This window comes from Rhincodon typus, chromosome 1 (assembly GCF_021869965.1).
Source record: "Rhincodon typus isolate 14 chromosome 1, sRhiTyp1.1, whole genome shotgun sequence".
NCBI classification, from domain to species: Eukaryota; Metazoa; Chordata; class Chondrichthyes; order Orectolobiformes; family Rhincodontidae; genus Rhincodon; species Rhincodon typus.
This window is the reverse complement of record NC_063332.1, coordinates 72747608-72769499: the sequence shown is the minus strand read 5'-3', so window position 1 is coordinate 72769499 and position 21892 is coordinate 72747608. Positions and strand designations below refer to the sequence as shown.

At 41.4% G+C, this 21892-nt stretch overlaps 1 protein-coding gene across 1 annotated transcript in view; it reads right to left on the bottom strand.

Annotated features, from left to right (window-relative positions):
• Positions 1–21892, bottom strand: part of LOC125484037 (zeta-sarcoglycan) — a 905082-nt gene that overhangs the window by 702203 nt on the left and 180987 nt on the right. The gene's annotated exons all lie outside the window — the stretch shown is intronic.

Sequence of the window (21892 nt, the reverse complement as noted above, 5' to 3'; positions counted from 1 at the left end):
CTTTCAGTCTCTGTTGAACATGGTCCATGTTTCCAATGCATACAGGAGGTTTGGGAGTGTAGCTGCTCTGTAGACAATGCATTTGGTGCTGGGTTTGAGGTATCTGACTTCAAACCTTCCTTGACTGTCGTATTCAAGCACTGAAGGCAGATTATTATTCCAGAATGCTTTAAAGCATGGATTTCCTTGGAAAATTTCAAAAAAGCACATTGCACAATGTGGTCACTGGGAAGATGAAACACAGACTGGTGACTGCATTGTGGAAAACCTACATTCTGTCTGTAAAAATGATCCCCAGCTCCCAGTTGCTGGCCATTTCAACATACCACCATGATCCCATGCCAACATTTCTGACTCAGGCCTGCTGCAGAGCTCCAGCCAAGCAAGATGCCTCAGCCCCATTTTGGGATAAATACTACCTTTTCCCAGCTATATCTAGTTCCGAAGAAGGGTCTCTGGATTTGACATGTTGACTGTTTTCTCTCCACAGATGCTGCTAAGACCTGCTGAGTTTCTTGAGCACTTTCTGCTTTTGTCTGTTTCCAATCTCTGGCATCTGCAGTTCTTCACTTTATTACAATTATTGCAATTTGGTTGTATTACTTTTCTTTATATCAATTCTGGAAATAACACTTAAAGGATGGAATTCCCGAATGTACTGAATTATAGTTCACTAATGCATTTATCAACATCACTGAAATCCAGAATGGGCACTGTCACAACTACTGGTTTATGTTTTGTTTTTATCATTTCTTGACAGAAGAAGGAGTCTTTAAAAAACAATTACAGAACTGGAATCTGTTCCATGGTGATTATCATTCGACATGATTGCTCCATTAGAATCTACAGTAATATATGTTGACTCAACAACAAGAGACAGGGCTGTAAACTGGTATGAATGTATCTCACATTAAACTAAATAGGTATCCAAACCACTGTAGATAGCTGTTGCAGAAAATTAACAGGTAGTGAGGTTACTAACAAGACAAAGGAGGTGACAGAGTCATTCAATCTGCTATAAGTTAGTACAACTACAATCATTTTCAGCAAAACCAGTAATACTAACACAATAGACAAAAACCTAGGCAGAAAAATTGCTTGGGCATGATCTGAGGAGGGGAGGTATATCTATTTAGCATCAACTGGGCCACCATAGGTTTCCCAGTGCCCTACTGAACTTTTACTATATTTATTGTAGCCCTTTTTTTAGAACAAATATTAGGTACTTTCCTTGGACTCCAGACCACTTCCTTGGCCTACATCCCATTGATTGCACCTAGATTTTCATACGCACGACTATTGCATTTCACTTCACAAGCATCCCATCCTCCACAGATACATCATTTCCCTAAACAGCCATTAAAGCAGAAGATCATGGCATAGGGAGTCTCCATCGTACACTCTTATAATGAATTAGCCATAGGGGCTAAGCAGCATACTTTCCCTCAGGGAGCAAGCCACAAGCTCCTGGAAACAATGGAGAAATTTGCAACTGGGGCTTTTTTCCCATTTTCTAGGTACTTCTACTGATCTCCCTAATGAGAACCTAGAAAAATCCTTGAGGCATTTCTGCCCTCGTTCTATTAGATCAGTAATCTACCTATAATATTGCAGAATCCAAGCACTATATTTTTGCAACAACCTCTATGATACATTAAATCATGTCTTGAAGCAAATCATAACATTCACTAGTCTGATGCCTGTGCATCATTGTATCCTTTTCTCACATCACTTAAATTGCGCTCACAATCTCTTATAACCACAAAAGTTGAATCAGAGCTATAAAGGCACCTGGTGGCAAGAAGTTTAAATTTCTCTTTGAAAATATTAATATATTCAATGTGCAATAATCACATTTACTTTACATTAGAAAACAATCAATTTTCCGCTACTCCTGTGCAATTACTGCTTTAATTAAGATATAATTTACCATGAAAGACATGTAGCCACATTCTATTCATAAAGAATATAGACAGCTGGAACCATTTTGATGACAATGAAAGTAAATTAGAATGTCTGCAATTGTTAGTGAAACTGGTGCACAGTTTATAAATTAAGAGGAAAGAGGCAATGAATTACTCACATGGAGGTAAAGGTTCTGACGATGAGAGTGGTTGCTTGAGCTGAGATACTGTTTGATATACTTGCTGTCAAATATCTTGCCATATGAATACATCTCTCTTGAGCAAGTACATCTTATTATAGGCCTATGCTTCCATTTGCTCTCCCCTCACAACTTCACCACCCCAGCAAAAGTACTCAAAAATCCAACTTCCAAATCTTGGTTATGAAGGGTGAAATCTTACAGGGGTTGAAGTGACATGGACGATTGCAAGACGTGTGGCAGAATGAGATGAGAAGTCCAGCGAGGTCTACCTTGATGTGGGGAGCCATCTCACATCATCTTTTATGCTTTTATAAAATGGAGAGGCAAATGCCTAACTATGCAGTGGTGAGTTCGCAAGTAAAGGTGCTGATTGTTAAATGTCTTGTTAATGACCCAACTCACCTCATTAATATTCAGCTTCCTATCTCACAAAAGGTGCCAAACAAACTAGATGCTGAGAAATCATGACATGGAAATAAAAGCCGTTACCTGACAACTTCAGCTCACCACTTGCTCTGAAGGATTCCATGTTGGACACTGGGCACCAACATCTCAAGACATGCTCCATGTTCATTCCACATCCATGGACACTGGCATCCAATATATGAAAGCCTCTAAGAATTTTTATGTTACATCTCCAATCCACTTACAGGATGCTTCTGCATGTCAATGCTGCACCTCGGGCTATACCAGTAGCTATCACTTTAATGCTGTAGCAAGGACCCTTTGCACTCAGGGACACACCCTGCTAATGGACTGGACCAGGCTGCATTTCTGGGCTCTCCTCTTACTTTCATAACATTCATTCTGAGCCTACTTGCATCCTCACAGCATTTCATTGTCTTGCCTCACTTTGCATTTGCACATTTTACACCCTCAGGCAGAGCTACCTGGCTCATATTCTTTCTGAAACAGAACCCGAAATTGCTCAAAAAGCTCAGCAGGTTAGGCAGCATCTGTGGAGAGAAATCAGAGTTAACGTTTCGGGTACAGTCCTGTTCTGAGGAAGGGTCACGTATAAATGGGGAGATTTCGCATTTGCAGATTTCTAATTGCAGATACATCCTATATTGTTCAAAAAGCACACAATTTGTAGACAATCAATGTGCATTTTATAAATTCCTACTTTGGAAATAAAACCAGTCTGACTCCAAGTTAAAACACCAGGCAGATTCTAAACAAGGCCTCACACCCAAAATGCATTGTCTGACCTGAGAAGTTACTTCTGGTATACTGATAAAATCTTTATTTATCTCAGGGCAGTGACTTGAAAGAAATTCTGGGATTTGAAACTTGTATCTCCTTTCTAACTGATTAAAGATTTAACAGCCATCTTAGGCTTTTTCAATACATTCACATCAGTTCTACGATTTTTTGATCCTTTGCTTATAAATTCTGTGTACAATGCCACCTCTCTCAATAACACCTGAAGAAGGAGCGAGACTCCAAAAGCTTGTGTTTTCAAAAAACCTGTTGAACTTTAACCTGGTGTTGTGTGATTTTTGACCTTGTCCACCCCAGTCCACCGGCGCCTCCACATAATAGTGATGGTAACAAAACATCAGCTTTGGTGGGAGTTGGGTAAAGTGGCAGAGATAGACTGAGTCAGAGGTATTGGAGAGAAGATGGTGGCACTTAGACTGGCACAGTGGAGAAGAACAATGATCTCTTCCTACAGTGCTTTGGCATTCCTCCAGATTGCTAAGATTCCCCTAATGTGGGTGGTAATGTCGATACAGGTTGGCATGTGGTATCCACTGTTGGTCTTGGGGAAAGAGGAAAACCTGCCTCTGAAGAACCCCATCCAGCAGGATCTCCAGATGCCAGCCTACAAAGAAAGGTGTTGATGTGTCCCTTCTGCTACAGTCAGCACAAATGTCAAGAATGGTGCAATGCAGTTCCAGAATGACAGTGCTTACCTGGTTGCATAATGGACTTTTAAAAATGGCATGGGCACAAGGGAGATCCAAGGTATTCTGGTGTGGCAAATTGATCCAGGATCAGCGCATGGTAAGATGGGGCTGGAATCAGACATAAGAGATGCCATCGGGCTGGGATAGGTAGTTAATGAGACAGGATTGGTAAAACATGGTGAGAAATATTCACTCAAATATGAGAAAATAGGCCTCCTGGTGAAAGCCCTCTGAAAAACTCAAAACAACTTCATTTAGCCAAAAAAAACCAGTTGAAGGAAAAAGTCTTAATTACATAGCCATATAAATATCATTTGATTCCAAGTTTCATGATTAAAATGAACTTCTAAACCTGATATAAAAGTCTGCACATCACTATTGGATTCCAAGAATTTGAACATGATCTTGCAGAATGCTCTGCCTTCTAGTTTTAATTGTCAGCAGTTTCAATGACTTCTGTGCATGATTTTCTGGTATGCACATTTGGAATACCTTACCATTGGTGTCGATAGTCTCCAGGCAACCCCAAGCACACTGCAAGTCATTGAAATGAAACATCAGTTCAGGACAACTCAGTTTTTTACGGTTCACAAGGGACTGACTTGGTCAGATTCAGAGGCAAATTGTTATAGACAATATGGGGCATGGGGTGTGATCAAAACTTCACAAAGAACCATGCTTGGAATGCAATTTCTAATTGTTTACAGCAATCATTCTTATGATATTGGTGAATATTGCAGCCAATTTTCATACCAGGAAATTTTTCATATAGTAATTGAGATGAATGCCTCTCTTCTGAGCATAGTTATTTTTTCTAAGAACAGGAAGAGAGTTGGAGAAGGACTGGCCAATCAATTAGCCTTTAGCAATGATCAGACCATAAGAAGCTTTCTTTCGAAAGGTGGGTGGTCTTCATAAGCTGTCTGTGGCAAACAAGTCCCAGGATAGCAAAAGACAAGGAGAAAGTATTTGCAACCATCTTCAGACAGAACTGCTGAGTGCATGGTCCAGCATGGACTCTTCCTGAGGTCCACGGTCATCCTGGATGCCTATCTTCAACCAATTCTACTCATTCCATTTAATATCGAGAAATGACAGGAGGCATTAGGTACTCCAAAGATAAAGTTCATCACTCCAGAATTAGCCAAGCTGTTCCAATACAGCTACAAAACAGGAATTTGTCCGGTGATGTAGAGAATTGCCCCATATGTCCTGTTCAGAAATTATCAGGAAATATCCAACCCGGTCCATTACCACTCCACCAGTCTACTCTCAATCATCAGAAAACTGATAGAAGGTGTCATTAACAGTACTATCAAGCAGCACTTATGCAGCAATGGCCTGATCACTGAAACTCAGTTTGAGTTCTGCCAAGGCCACTCAACTCCTGACCTCATTTCAGCTTTGCTCCACACATGGACAGAAGAGCTGAATTCCAGAGGTGAGGTAAGAGTGACTGCCCTTGACACAGGGCAATGTTTGAGCAAGTGTGGCATCAAGGAGCTCTGGCAAAATGATGTTATCGAGTATCAAGGTGAAAACTCTATTAGTTGCTTGCAGTTTTATCTAGCGGAAGGTTTGTGGTTGTTGGACAAGATCTCAGGCAAAATAAAACCTCATTAAAATAGCAAAATCCTGCAGATAGCAATTGATATGGAGCAAGAACTGGCAATGACTAAAGGGTGTAAGAGGCTGGATCTAGGAAGTGCCATGAAAAACTAATTGTTAGGGGATTGGGTGAGGAAAGAAGGTGGGAATAGCCTTAAAGTTTATTTGTACAAACAAAAAAATTAATTAAACAGAGAAACATCATGAAAATAAGGGGTGAAGGTCCAGATGAAGGCATAAAGAAAATGAAAAATAACAAACTTATATGGTGCCTTTAATATCCTCTCAAAATTCCAAAGTGCTGCCCAACTAATTAATTAGTTCTGAAGTTGTTATCTAAAGATGTGAACATTTATTTGCCATCCTATTTGGGTATACTTTCCTTAAAGAACGTTAAGCAGGAATTTAATAAACATGTTCAAAATCACGGAGGGTCTAGACAGTAGGTGGAGACAAGCTCTTCCCATTCTTGGAATGGTCAGGAACCAGAGAAAAATGATCCAAAGTGATTTGTAAAAAATGGATTTTGTTTACACAGTGAGGGTTTACAATTGGAATGCACTGACCAAAATATAATGGAGGAAGATTCAGTTATGGTTTCGAAGTGAAATGGGATACATATCTGAACAGAAATATTTGCAGGAATAGAAATGGAAGGAGTAAATTGCTCTTGCAACATATACACGTATCATTTTATTTGAGAAGCAATAAATATTTTCCATATGTCATCAATTATTCAGAATCAATGAGTTTATTGCCTCTTACTGACTTGATAAAAGAAGCTAATGCTTAATTAAAGAAAGAGGAATGAGATATTCACTGGAAATTCATTTAAGACCCAGTTTTGAAGTGCTTAGTGTCATAGAGACATAGAGATGCACAGCATGAAAACAGACCCTTCAGTCCTACTTGTCCCTGCAATCTAAGAATGTAAGCCTGGAAATGAGCTTCTAGGCTATTTCCATTTTAATGATATTTTTGTCTTCAGACATCATGTAAATAATAAGAGTGGGATGCCACCATTCATCAGACCTCAACAGGCAGCTTGACCATCTGAAGAATCCAATGTATGGCCAACTACCTCATCAGCAGCAGTCATAGAATCCTTACAGTGTGACAACAGGCCATTCGGCCCAACAAGTCCACACTGCCCCTCCAAAAAGCATCCCACCCAGACCTATTCCCCTAGCCTTGCATTTCCGCATGTCTAACCCACCTAACCTAAACATCCCTGAACACTATGGGCAATTTCCCATGACCAATCCACCTAACCTGCACATCTTTGGACTGTGGGAGGAAACCCACACAGAAGCAGGGAGAATGTGTAAACTCCACACAGACAGTCACCCAAGGGTGGAATCGAACCCACGTCCCTGGTGCTGTGAGGCAGCAGTGCTAACCACTGAGCCACCATGCGGCCTAATAAGCTGTCATCACCAGTGCCAGCATTGGGCTTCAGAACCATGCCCCCTTACAGACTGCAACCTGAAGCATGCACTTTAGAACACTTGGCCACACTACCCAACTGGTGAGGCAGGTAGCCATTGAATAAGTTTCTGGGAAGCAAGAAGCATGGATGCTTTAAAGTCAGGACTCTTGGTCCCTCTTGCTCCGAGTAAACTAAAAACAGGGTTTGCTAATTTCAAAGTAGATCCTAAAACAGGCATTCAGAGCCCTCATTAGGAATGTGAGGTGCCTTGTACTAAATCTCACTGTCTATGATGCCTGACAAATGGCCCCACCCAATTTTGCAGCAGTTTCAAGCATGCTTTAGGTGCAATAAGTTGAAATCTGAAATTTATCTCGTTGCATTACTTCTCTAAGTGCCGGTTATTCACAAAGTGCCTAAGATTCAAGCCAGGCTCAAGGATTTCACAACAAAATGGTGAAAACATTTTACAGTACATTGAAGCATTTCAAGAAAATTAGCATGTCAGGTTTGAGGCTTGTTCACCATCAATAGGTGCTGCGTATTTTGTTAATAATTGAGTTCTCTTTAAGTATCAAAAGACTATAGGGTAGAAATTTCGTTACCTTAACTGAAGGCACATTTGCTGAATCTTAATGGTGGAGCCCATAATGTCTTAGAGTCATAGGGCTATAGAGTCGTACAGCACAGAAACTGATCCTTCGGTCCAACTCGTCCATGCCGACCAGATATCCTAAATTAATCTAGTTCCATTTGCCAGCATTTGGCCCATATCCCTCTCAACCCTTCCTATTCATGTACCCATCCAGATGCCTTTAAAATGTTGCAATCTTACCCACCTCCACCACTTCCTCTGGCAGCTCATTCCATACACACACCACCCTCTGCATGAAACTGTTGCTCCTTCGGTTCTGTTATATCTTTCCCCTCTCATCTTAAAATTGTGCCTTCTAGTTTTGGACTCCACTACGCTGGGAAGAAGACCTTCACTCTATCCATGCCCCTCATGAATTTATAAACCTCTATAAAGGTCACCTCTCAGCCTCCGTCATTCCGGGGAAAATAGCTCCAGCCTATTCAGCCTCTCCCTATAGGTCAAACACTCCAACCCTGGTAACATCCTTGAAAATCTTTTCTGCACCGTTTCAAGTCAGATATTGGGCATTAAGTCTCATTTCAACAGATGCACAAAAAGATCAGACAATGAAGAGGAAACAAATATCAAACTAGTGCCAAATTTGGTAATCTGCTAAGAACTGGCAAACAGGAATCAATACAGAGGAGGCTGAAGTTGGGGAATTGGGTAATGGACGGAAGGCTCTTTGGGATGGTTTAAGAGAGCAAACTGGACTGGGAATCGGTTGGGGAGGAATGGAGATTAGGGCAGATGGAAGTCAGGGGGCTACCTCAAATTATAGGAAGGGTTAGTAGAGTACCCCTCTATGTGAGAATATTTAAAAAGTAAATGCTATTTCATGGTCTGACTTAACTGTGTGCACTCGGTACTGACAAAATTGGCTTGAAAGCAAAACATTTACGTATAGCAGCCTCAATCAATAATTACACCCTTTGTTTGCATATACAATGATCCCTAACATTTGTTTTAAGTGTTGGGCCATTCCATCTCTTGGTCTTCTTTCTCAATGTGACACTTTCTGGTGTGAAATGTGTGCGCATGCTTCCTATCCACCATTTTGAGATATTAGCAGGCTGGTTAACACCCAAAAAATAGGCAGTTCAGGACAGAAGTTCTAAGACTATGGTTGAGCAACCTTTATACTGACAATGTTAACCTCAAAATCTGTTGTGTCTTATTGAATTAAAAATCTGAAAATCAAAACATGTGGAAGCAGGATCATTGATTCATTTCTGTAATGAGGGATGGATAACCAATTGGTTCACAGGCAATAGCTATTGAAATAATTTAATCCAACTGCAGGCCTTTGTTTAAATTGTGGCTCTCTTTCTAATTGTAGCTGCTCCAGAATCCCTAGAGGCTCAACAGGCAAAGGAAAGTGCGAAGGACTGAATTCATTAGGTAAGTGCCTTTAGAGTTCTACCAATGGCCCAGACGAGATGAGGTATTAAGTCCAGGCCCATAGGTCTTGCCAGTAAGCCTCCTCACTGTAAACAAATGCCTGCTTTCTCACCTCTAGCCATTGTAAGATCAATTCCATTCTTCCACTAGAATCCAATTGGCTCATCTCTGTGCTGGTCAAGAAAGAACTATCTAGTCTAATCTAGTGAAAACAAAAATATGCTGAAAATCACAGCAGGTCTATTCTAGACTGACCAGGGACAATAACACTCTTTATTTATCATCATTGAGAAAAAATAGTCTAAAATAGCTTGTTCACTTAAATTGAAAAACTAATATTTTGAGGTTTCTTTTCAATCATGTCCTGTTTTCTTTTTAATAATACATATTGTATTGTGCAAAGAATGGTCTGTAATTTAATTTTTAATTTTGTGTAATTATACCAGTTTCAGTGAGTCACAAGGGTTGGAGGCCGACAGGAAATAAATGATCAAAAGATATTAAAAGATTCGCTGTGACATTTAGTGAATCAGGCTATTACTGGAAATTAGCATGTATAGCAATTTTATTTGAGCGCATTCGTGTGTCATTTGTGTGTCTGAAGCATATTTTATAATATTGAAGCAATGCCTTAGATAATGGTCAGCTTTGTCAATTCAAGGACAATGAATAAATAGATCTGCCACAGAGTTAATGCTTTTAGTAAATTAATTCTTATCTTCCTGGAGTAAATTGTACGGCAAATAGAAGTTGGAATGTTAAGGCTGCACATATAGAGTGTACATTGGGCTGCAATGTGTATTCATTTTGAAAATGGTTTAGAATGTAAAATGAATCAAAGACAGATACTGTTCTTTCTCGAAAAAATGTAAGACATCGAAACTAGATGCAATCTTCAGTTTAAAAAAAAGTAATTCTTTCTTGTTTGAAGGGGAAGATGTCATTTTTACCATGATGTCAGCACAACAGTGATGTGCTAATGCATTCCAACCCAATGTAAGTGACAACCATAGCAACCTGGGATACATCTCATCAGGCCCTGGGGATTTGTGCACTTGCACACACACTAAAACATCTCCTTATTAGTCTTAATGTGTTCTAAAACCTCACCACCCGAATTGAAATCTCCAGCTACAATGTTTTTTTATCCTCTGTGAATACAGATGAGAAGTATTTATTTAAGACCTCATCCGCGTCCACTGACTCCAGGTAAAGGTTGCCCCTTTAGTCTCTAATAGGTCCCACTCTTTCCCTGCTAATCCTCTTACTCTTAATGTACTTATAAAATAAAACATAGTGTTTTCCTTAATTCTATCTGCCAGAGATATTTTGTGCCCCCCTTTGCTCTCCTAATTTTTTTATATGCAAATCCTTACACTGTCTATACTTTTGAAGAGCCTCCCCTGCCTTTAATGTGCTGTACCTAACATGTGTCCTTGTTTTTCTTTATCAAGTTCTCAATATCCCTTGACATCCAGGGTTCCCTGGACTTGCTGCCCTTGCCCTTCACTCTTGTATGAACACATTGACCCTGAATTCTCACTTTACTACTTTTAAAAGACTCCCACTTTCCAAATGTAGACTTAGCTGCAAGTAGCTGCTCCCATTTTATGCCCATGCTCCCAGCCAAATCCTGTCTAATAGTATTGAAATTGGCCTTCTCCCAATTTAGACACTTAGCTTTTGTGTTAGTTTTATCCATTTCCAAAACAATTTTGAAACTTACATGAGTTATGGTCACTATTCCCAAAATGCTTGCCTTCTGAAACTTCGACCACTTGACAGACTTCACACTCTTGGGTTAAGTTTAGAACTGCTCCATCTCTATTAAGACAATCTATGTACTGGCACAAAAAGCTCTTCTTGATGCACTTAAAATTTCACTCCATCAAATCCTTTCATACTAGGTGATCAAAGTTAATGTTAGCAAAGTTGAAGTCCCCTTCAATTATAACCATGTTTCTCTCACCTTTCTGTGATTTGCTAACATATCTGTTCCTCTATCTCCTTCATACTATTGGGAGGTCTCTAGTATAATCCCAGCAAAGTAATCACCCCTCTTTTGTTTTTGAGCTCTACCCAGATGGCCTCATTTGAAGACACTTCGAAGATGTCCTCCCTCATTACTGCAGTGTTGGTTCACTTTGTCAATAATGCAATGACCCCACTTCTCCTGCTTTCCCCCTTACTGCGCCTGAAACTTTACACCCTGGAATGTTGAGCTGCCAGTCCTATCCTTCATTGATTGAACCTCGCTGATTAAAGCAATATTTCCACATGTTGATCAATGTTCTGAGTTCATCCACCTTAGCAATTAAGCTCCTTGCATTAAAATAGATACAATTTAACATTTTAGATCTCCCATGTGTGTTATCCTACCCATGTCTTCTCTGCCTACTGGCTACCCTGGCATTCCTTTGATATATCTGATTGGACTGTGCTCCTGATTTTACACGTACACTGTGTCCCTTTCACTTTTATGTGTTTCATTATTTTCCCAAATCCCAATGCCGCACTTTATTTTCTCATACTGTTGCCTGCTTTGGGAATACATTCTGATATCTGATGAAATAAAGAACTGCCCCAGGGATAGGTTTCCTCATCTTGCATAAGTCAGGAGATTTTATTTGTTGCAGAGTTCTCCTTCAATTGACCATGGAAATCAATACAACCCACAATGATGATAGGTGGAAACGAGTGATCCATATTCCACAGATACTGCTCAGGTATCCCATCACTGTTGTTTCATTAAAAATAACTAAGAGAAACTTCTTATGATCACTTTATGTTCACAAGTCATAGCTTTCACCTACTATATATCCAAACCAAAATGTTGCATTTATTGCAGGACAATTTAACACGGGAGGATTTGGCACACTGAAAATTAAATTGAATTTTTATCTCCTGTTTACAGTCTATTATAATGTGTTGTAACAAGACTTATACAAGTCAGGATAATATAACTGATCTCATATCTTCGACATCAGTAAGACACCTGTTGGGAAAGAGCATATCAAGAGAACGGCCTTTAACATCACACCAGAGAGCTGCATTTGTGAATTACTTTGTTCAGATAGAAATAAGGCCACAGAAAGTGGCTAAGGCCAAAATATTGAATGTTTTCAAGGAGTTACACATAGTTCCTAGGGCCAAAATGATCAAAGGGTACGAAGTTTATCAGGATCATCTTATAGTAGAATAATCAGCCATGATCATATTGAATGGTGGATCAGGCTCAAAGGGTCAAATGACCTACTCCTGTTCCTATTTTCTATATTTCTAAGGGGAGTTATTGTACATAAGATATTGAAGAGTAAGGGTGAGCGGTCTCAGGGAAGTATATGTGTGGATCCTTACAGGCCAAGATATTCCAGACAAGTTTCCCAAAATGCAGTATTGGCTTAAAACACATGATAAAGTGTAGTGGCAGCTGTGAATTAAGAGTCAAGATTTGATGTTAAAACAAAGTCCATGGAACACAGCTGAAAAGGAAGGACTCCAAAGATGGAAAGGAGTTCAGAAGACTTCAAGAAAGAAATGAAGCAGGAAAAGAAGACTCTGAAAGTGTGAAAAAGACTTTGGAAGACTCTTTGAACGTAGAACATAGAACAGTACAGTACAGTACAGGCCCTTCGGCCCACGATGTTGTGCCGACCTATTATCCTACTAAGATCGATCTACCCTGCATACCCTACATTTTATTAACCTCCATGTGCCTATCCAAGAGTTGCTTAAAAGTCTCTAAAGTGTCTGATTCCACTACCACTGCTAGCAGCGCATTCCACATGCCCACCACTCTCTGTGTGAAGAACCTATCTCTGACATCTCCCCTATACCTTCCTCCAATCACCTTAAAATTATGTCCCCTCGTAATAGTCATTTCCACCCTGGGAAAAAGTCTCTGACTGTCCACTCTATCTATGCCTCTCATCATCTTGTAAACCTCTATCACGTCACCTCTCATCCATTTTCGTTCCAATGAAAAAAGCCCTACCTCCCTCAACCTTTCCTCATAAGACCTGCCCTCCAGTCCAGGCAGCATCCTGGTAAATCTCCTCTGCACCCTCTCTAAAGCTTCCACATCTTTCCTATAATGAGGTGACCAGAACTGAACACAATATTCCAAGTGTGGACTAACCAGAGTTTTATAGAGCTGCAACATAACCTCGTGGCTCTTAAACTCAATTCCCATGCCAATGAAAGCCAACACACCGTTCATCTTCTTTACAACCCTATCAACTTGGGTAGCAACTTTGAGGGATCCATGGACGTGGACCCCAAGGTCCCTCTGTTCCTCCACACTGCCGAGAATCCTGCCATTAACCCTGTATTCTGCATTCAAATTTGACCTTCGAAAATGAATCACTTCACGCTTTTGTGGGTTGAATTCCATCTGCCGCTTCTTTGCCCAGCTCTGCATTCTGTCAATGTCCCGTTGCAACCTACAACAGCCCTCCACGCTGTCCACAACTTTGATTTAAGGGATACAGAACAGGAAGTCTTAGAATAGTGGGAGAAATAACATTGGAAGACTTTGAAAAGTAGCCTTAAAACTGGCAATACACTGAAGAGGGGAAATACAGGAAAGGAACACTTAGACAGTAGGAAGGACAAAAAACCAAAGTACACATCAAGGTCAGTCAGACAATGATAATCCATGGAGATGGCAGCTACTCCAGAGAATGTGTCATTACCTGAATCATTTGATAATGTGGAAGTCCCACAACAAGGCAAGAAGTTGGAGCCTTGAAGTGGTAGTTTCAGCATTACAGAAAAGCTTCAAGTTTACATGCAAAGTGGCATCAGGTCAGTATATTTTAATGTGTTACAGGGACAAAAACTGGTGATGTTCTGATAGGACAAAGCATGGAGCAAAATACTGCAAATGATGGTACACTTTTTAAAACATTCAACTTGTACAGAGTGTTTAAGAATACTTGATGGGAGTAGACCTTTAAAGAATGAAATAAATCATGAACGTATAGTAGTCAGAATGAGGAAATAGAAGTTGTCAGACGTTTGTTAATTCAAGGAGGATTTCACAGTGGTACAGGGAATCAAATTCACTAATCAGACAAAAATCAGGACCAAAAATTGGCCAATACGACAAGGAAACATTGGGGATTTTTCCGATACAGTCAAATGGGTGTGCCTGAAGATGCTTATCACCCTACTGAAAACCTGCTAAAGCAGCAAAAGAGCAGGAATCAACATAATTTGCCAGATTAATTTGTACAAGATGTGCCTCAAAACTGAATCACAAGTGCAACAAATGTCCAGCAGGAGGAGCTGAATACTGAAAGTGTGGCCAGGTGGGAAAGTTACAAAAATGGTTAACAGTATCTTCATTGCCTCAAGAATAAAGAGAATGTTCCCACCAAAGGAACTTTCTTCCGAAGGGTCCCAATCCGAAACGTCGACTTTCCTGTGTTCCTCTGATGCTACCTGACCTGCTGTGTTCCTCCAGCTCCATACTGTGGTGATCCATACTTTTACGTTATGAAATGCAATAGTCTTATCCTGATCATGAACTGGGCCTTTTCAGTCATCTTTGAAATTTCTCGAGACTGTAAAACTCCATCTGAGCTGCCTGCTATGTATGGTTGCAACAATATTGCTCTTATACCCACCGCTTTTTCCTTTGTAAATTGTCCTTTTTTTGAAATTCAAGCTATATCTATCTGGGTCCACATTACCTTTCAAAAGTTCACATTTGGATCACACCTCTTCATGACACTTGAAATTTTTTTTGCTTTGGTGACTTGAAATATGTGAGACTGTGTCAAGCATGAATCTCATTAAAGCTCCCAAAAATAATGTTAACTTAATGAGCATAAATCCTGGATTTGCTCATGTTCCTTTGTCCTTTTCCTTTGGAATGTATATAAGAAGCATAGAAGCTGTTGCATAATCTTTTATCAAAAAGTGTTTGCAATGTTCATTTTTTTTTGTTATTATGTTCCTTCCAAAACTTTCACAGGGACATGCAATGTAGTGCATTCCCTTGGAACTTTTCCAAAACTAGGGAAACCATATGAAAGAGCTCAGTGAGAAAAGTCCCTTTGGCACCCATACTTTAATCCTCTGATTATGCTTTTGGAGATGTCAGATACAAACGTTATGAAAGTAAGTGTAATTCCAATCACCTTGATTTTCTTTGGCTCCTTTTTTTCTCACACATCTATGTACCATTTTTGCAAAGTCGTTGAGCTCTTCCATTGCAGAATATTAAAAAAAGGTAAAGTTGTGGTTTATTATAGAAATGGTCAAAAGGCTTACCAATGTCTGGTATGTTGTTGTGTTTACATTTAATTGAAACTGTTTTCAAACAATTGGCTCAAATGTGATCATCACAGGTTTTTGTGTCTGAGATGAATAGCTGAGGTTGGCAAATTTCCAGGTTCAGGGCAACCACTTCAGGAAAAAGGAACTGGCATAATAGGGTAGGCGATGGCCTCGTGATATTATCGCTGGACTATTAATCCAGAAACCCAGCTAATGCTCTGGGGACTTGGGTTCAAATGCCACCACAGCAGATGTTAGAATTTGAATTCAATAATTAACAAAAAGAAAGAAGTCTGGAATTAAGAATCCACTGATCACCATGAAATCATTGCCAATTGTCGGAAAACCCATCTGGGTCACTAATGTGTTTCAGGGAAGGAAATCTGCCACCTTCACCTAGCCTGGCCTACATGCGACTCCAGACCTACAGCAATGTGGTTGACTCTCAATTGCCCTCTGAAATGGCCTAGCAAGCCATTCAGTTGTACCAATTGCTACAAAGTCTCAAAGAAACAAAACCGGGTGGATCATCTGGCATCAACCTAGGCACCAGAAAAGACAATGGCAGAAACAGCCCTGTCGACCCTGCAAAGTCCTCCTCACTAACATCTGGGGGTTAGTGCTAAAATTGGGAGAGCTGTCTCACAGACTAGTTAAGAACAGCCTGACATGGTCATACTCACAAAATCATACCTTACAGACAATGTCCCAGAAACCACCATCACCATCCCTGGATGTGTCCTGTCTCACCGGCAGGATAGACCCAGCAGAGGTGGTGGCACAGTGGTATAGTCAGACCCCATGAAGACTCATTGTTTCAGGTTAAACATGGGCAAGGAAACCTCCTGCTGATTACCACATACCATCCTCCCTCAGCTGATGAATCAGTACTCCTCAATGTTGAACAACACTTAGAGGAAGCACTGAGGATGGCAAGGGCACACAATATACTCTGGGTGGGGGATTTCAATGTCCACCACCAAGAGTGGCTCGGCAGCAGTACTACTGATCGAGCTGGTCAGGTCCTAAAGGACATAACTGCTAGACTGGGTCTGCGGCAGGTGGTGAGGGAACCAACAAGAGGGAAAAACATAACTGACCTCATCCTTACTAATCTGCCAGCTGTAGATGTATCTGTCCATGACAGTATCAGTAAGAGTGACCATCGCACTGTCCTTGTGGAGATGAAGTCCCGCCTTCACATTGAGAATAACTTCCAAGTGTTGTGTGGCACTATCATCGTGCTAAATGGGACAGATTTCGCATAGATCAAGCAACTCAAGACTGGGCATCCATGAGGTGCTGTGGGCCATCAACAACAGCAGAATTGTACTCCAGCACAATCTGTAACCTCATGGCCCAGCACATCCCCCACTCAACCATTACCATCAAGCCAGGGGAGCAACCCTGGTTCAATGGAGAGTGCAGGAGGGCATACCAGGAGCAGCATCAAGGATACCTGAAGATGAGCTATCAACCTGGTGAAGCCACCAAACAGGATTACTTGCACACCAAACAGCGAAAGTAGCAAGTGATAGACAGAGCTTAGCGATTCCACAACCAACGGATCAGATCTAAGCTCTGCAGTCCTGCCACATCCAGTCGTGAATGGTAGTGGACAATTAAATAACTCACTGGAGGAGGAGACTCCACAAGTATCCCCATCCTCAATGATGGAAGAGTCCAGCACATCAGTGCAAAAGATAAGGCTGAAGCATTTGCAGCAATCTTCAGGCAGAAGTGCCAAGTGGATGATCCATCTTGGCCTCCTCCAGTGGTCCCCAGCATTACAAATACCCCAGTCTTCAGCCAAATTGATTCACTCCACGTGATATCAAGAAACGGTTGGAGACACTGGATACGGCAAAGACTTGGGCCCTGACAGCATTCCGGCAATAGTACTGAAGGCTTGTGCTCCAGAACTAGCCTCTCCCTTAGCCAAGCTGTTCCAGTACAGTTCCTGGTATCTACCTGACAATGTGGAAAATTGCCCAAGTATGTCCTGTACATGAAAAACAGGACAAATCCAACCGGGCCGATTACCGCCCCATCAGCCTCAGCTCGATCATCAGTAAAGTGATGGAAGGTGTCATCAACAGTGCTATCAAGCAGCACTTGCTCAGCAATAACCTGCTCAGTGACACCCAGTTTGGGTTCCGCCAGGGCCACTCAGCTCCTGACCTCATTACAGCCTTGGTTCAAACATGGACAAAAGAGCTGAATTCCAGAGGTGAGGTGAGAGTGACAGCCCTTGATATCAAGGCTGCATTCGACCGAGTGTGGCATCAAGGAGCCCTAGCAAAACTGGAATCACTGGGTATCAGGGGGCAAACTCTTCGGTGGTTGGAGTCATACCTGACACATAGGAAGATGGTTGTGGTTGTTGGAGGTCAGTCATCTCAGCTCCAGGACATCTCTGCAGGAGTTCCTCAGGGTAGTGTCATAGGCCCAACCATCTTCAGCTGCTTCATCAATGACCTTCCCTCCATCATAAGGTAAGAAATAGGGATGTTCGCCGATGATTGCACAATGTTCAGCACCATTCGTGACTCCTCAGATACTGAAGCAGTCAGTGTTCAAATGCAACAAGTTCTGGACAATATCCAGACTTGAGCTGACAAGTGGTAAGTGACATTCGAGCCACACAAATGCTAGGCTATGATCATCACCAATAAGAGACAATCTAAACACCGTCCCTTGACATTCAATGGTGTTACCATCACTGAATCCCCCACTATCAACATCCTGGGTATTATCATTGACCAGAGACTCAGTTGGACTCACCACTTAACACAGTGGCTACAAGAACAGGCCAGAAGCTAGGAATACTGCAGTGAGTAACACACCACCTGACTCCTCAAAGCCTGTCCATCATCTACAAGGCACAAGTCAGGAGTGTGATGGAATACTCCCCACTTGCCTGGATCAGTGCAGCCCCAACAACACTCAAGAAGCTTGACACCATCCAGGACAAAGCAGCCCACTTGATTAGCACTACATCCACAAGCATTCACTCCCTCCACCACTGACGCTCAGTAGCAGCAGTGGGTACTAGCTACAAGATGCACTGCAGAAATTCACCAAAGATCCTCAGACAGCACCTTCCAAACGCTGACCGCTCCCATCTCGAAGAACAAGGGCAGCTGATATACGGGAACACCACCACCTCTAAGTTCCCCTCCAAGCCACTCACCTTCCTGACTTGGAAGTATATCGCCGTTCCTTCACTGTCGCTGAGTCAAAATCCTGGAATTCCCTCCCTAATGGCATTGTGGGTCAACCTACAGCAGGAGGACTACAGGAGGACCTTCTTAATGGCAATTAGGGATTGGCAAGAAATGCTGGCCAACCAACAACGCCCACATCCCACAAATGAATAGAGAAAAAAAAATTGGCTCCAATATGTCACATTCACTGAAGCAAGGGTTTTATTCCAGAGCATGGGAGTTACAGAGCTTTAAATAGGTTGAAAATTTCAAATGACATGATTTTGGCTCCAGAATGTCAAATTGTGTTTGGCATTAAATTCTCTGACCCTGAATGCAAATCATAGGTGGGTATAGGGGTTGCTGAGTACTGAAATGATCTGATTAAAGACTCACCTCAGTTGTCTTTGTTTTGGTTAGTTTGTTGAACATTAGGTCACGTAATCCTGATTGCTCATATTTCATCACCTCCCAAACAATCTCATGCTACTGCTCCATACATGTCCACTCAAGTCAATTACACTCCCCATTCATCCCCGTGACCCCTGCTAACTTGATGCTCTCTCATGTTACTCCAAACCCCACCCACACTGAACTTTACCCCTTACATACCCCATGCCAATTCATCCAGTATCCAGTATAGGTGGACCTCAGGAGCTATGCAGAAAAAGAAATGAAAATGGATGAAGTATTTATTGAAGGGTTCACGATACAAACCCTGTCTATGAATTTTTTTCAGTACCTTTAAACCCCATCAAATACTCAATCATTATAGAAGCAAAAATTCAGACTCATAAAACGATATCAAAGACAACTCATCCTTTAATGACCTTTTGAAGATGTTAATCACAGACTCACAGAAACCCTACAGTGCTGAAGCAGACCATTCAGCCCATCACATCTACACTGACCCTCCCACCCAGACCCAACCCCTCCTAACCTTATTCCTTATAATCCTGAATTTCTTGTACCTGCATATCCCTGGGCACTATGGGCAATTTATCATGGCCAATCTCCCTAACCTGCACATCTTTGGATTGTGGGAAGAAACTAGAGCACCCGAAGGAAACCAACACAGACACAGGGAGAATGTGCAAACTCCACATTGACAGTCACCCGAGGGTGCAATTGGACCCATGTCCCTGGCACCATGAGGCAGCACTGCCAACTACTGAGCCACCAGGCCACCCCAGTCATCGCATGAAAACAGCAAAGCATTAATAATGCTATAATGATAAACTTAAGGCTTTGTCAACAAACAACGAATGAAATTACTGGAAAAGATACATTTTAAAACCTCACAGACACAGGCCGGTAGACTTTTCCATTTTTAAAGAGCTGGCTGTTTAAATAACTTGACAGTTTGAAATTTATGATCCCTTTAAAGCTCTGTTACTCCCGCACTCTGGAATAAGACTCTTACCCCAGTGAAAATGGAACCTGTTTGCACTCAGCACTGAGTTCAAATAACCCCACTGATTTCAGGCCTCCTGCATGTGGATGTCATATTCCACCCATGTTGTCCCCCTCTTCCCCTCAACTTGAGGAAAGGATCTTTGGCGATGTGGCAGGAATTCCTTACCTTTTGTTCTCCAGCTATTTTCAAAAGTCTCTGCAGTTTCCATGAACATGTGAACATCCAGCCTGATATCTTTAGTCTATCAGCCATAAACATTTATTACAGTGCTAAACCCAGTTTAGAAAAATAAAATGGTATAGGTCTGCTATTTTGTGTCAATGTGTAAATAATTATCACTAAAACTCCCATGACAACTGCGTGTGCAAAACAAATCATTACTGATTTTTAAAACTATCAACACTACGTTCCAAAATGGAACCAAATCACAATCAGCTGTTACGAGACATAAGCCGAAATTATTTTTTCCCTTTTGCAGAAAATATAAATATAAACATCATTTAACACGCACAGCAATTTTAGTTTGCCTCAAAACGAAACTGAAGGATTTATTTACCACAAAAATTTATTTTTCTGACTATCGTTTAATCTGTCCTTAAAGTAAACAGACAAACGTCAAAGGCACTACAGAGAAAAAGAAAATATTGTTTTGTACTTTAACAAGATATCATTTAAATCCCTGTTGTGCCAAAGACAAATAACACATTTTTACAGTAATGAAGTTTCAAATCATGATGAATCAGAGCTGTCACTAAGAAAATGGAAACAGCAAGCTAGCCTTGGATCCTAACAGGCATGTCCATCCTGATCTTCACTGCTTGTCATATTAGTGAGGGCAGGTATGTTGTTTATACAGAGGAAAGAGTTACAAAGTGCAGGATCAAAATTGAATCATTCAATGATTTATTTGCCGGTTACTGGCTTCTCACAATACGATGTGGCACAAATGAATAGGTAGATTGTCTTACCAGAGATATTTAAAAGAATCATGTCATACTTAAGTTAGTTCTAACTTGTCATTTTAGGCTGCTAGTTAACTTCGAGCTGTTTTTCACTCCTCCATATTAACTTTGTCCAAACAGAGCAAGAGTTTTGTACTGTTGTTAGCTGTCCGACAGTTTGACTGCAAACATGAAAAATTTCCTATGATGAGAAATAAAATGAAGAAGTCAGCCGGTCTAGATGGAGGAATCCAAGATTACTGAGAGAAGTAAGGGTAGAAATTGGAGATGCCCCAATCTCAATTCCTCTATATAGAAGGGTGGTGACAGCAACGTAAAGGACTGCAAAATGTTACGCCTCTGTTCAAAAATAGGGACAAAGATAAAGATAGCAACTGAAAATCCGTTTGTTTAATGTTGATGGTGGGGCCACTTCCAGCAACAAGAGTGGAATCTTCACAGCCCTGAATGACATAGCTCATGGGTGAGTCACAGAAAAAACAGGGTGAGATTGGCAGAAGTCAGGTTCTCGACGACAAGAAAAACAATTCCTCATCCCTCACACCCCGTCCACGCAATAAGAACCAAAAAAGAATCCCCCTCGTCCTCACGTACCACCCCACCAACCTCCGGAGCCAACGCATCATCCTCCGACACTTCTGCCATCTGCAATCCGACCCCACCACCAAAGACATCTTTCCCTCCCCACCTTTATCTGCTTTCCGGAGGGACAACTCTCTCCGTGACTCCCTCGTCCGCTCCACACTCCCCTCCAGCTCCACCACACCCGGCACTTTTCCCTGCAACCGCAGGAAGTGCTACACCTGCCCCCATACCTCCTCCCTCACCCCCATCCCAGGCCCCAAGAAGACTTTCCACATCAAGCAGATGTTCACCTGCACATCTGCCAATGTGGTATACTGCATCCGCTGTACCCGGTGTGGCTTC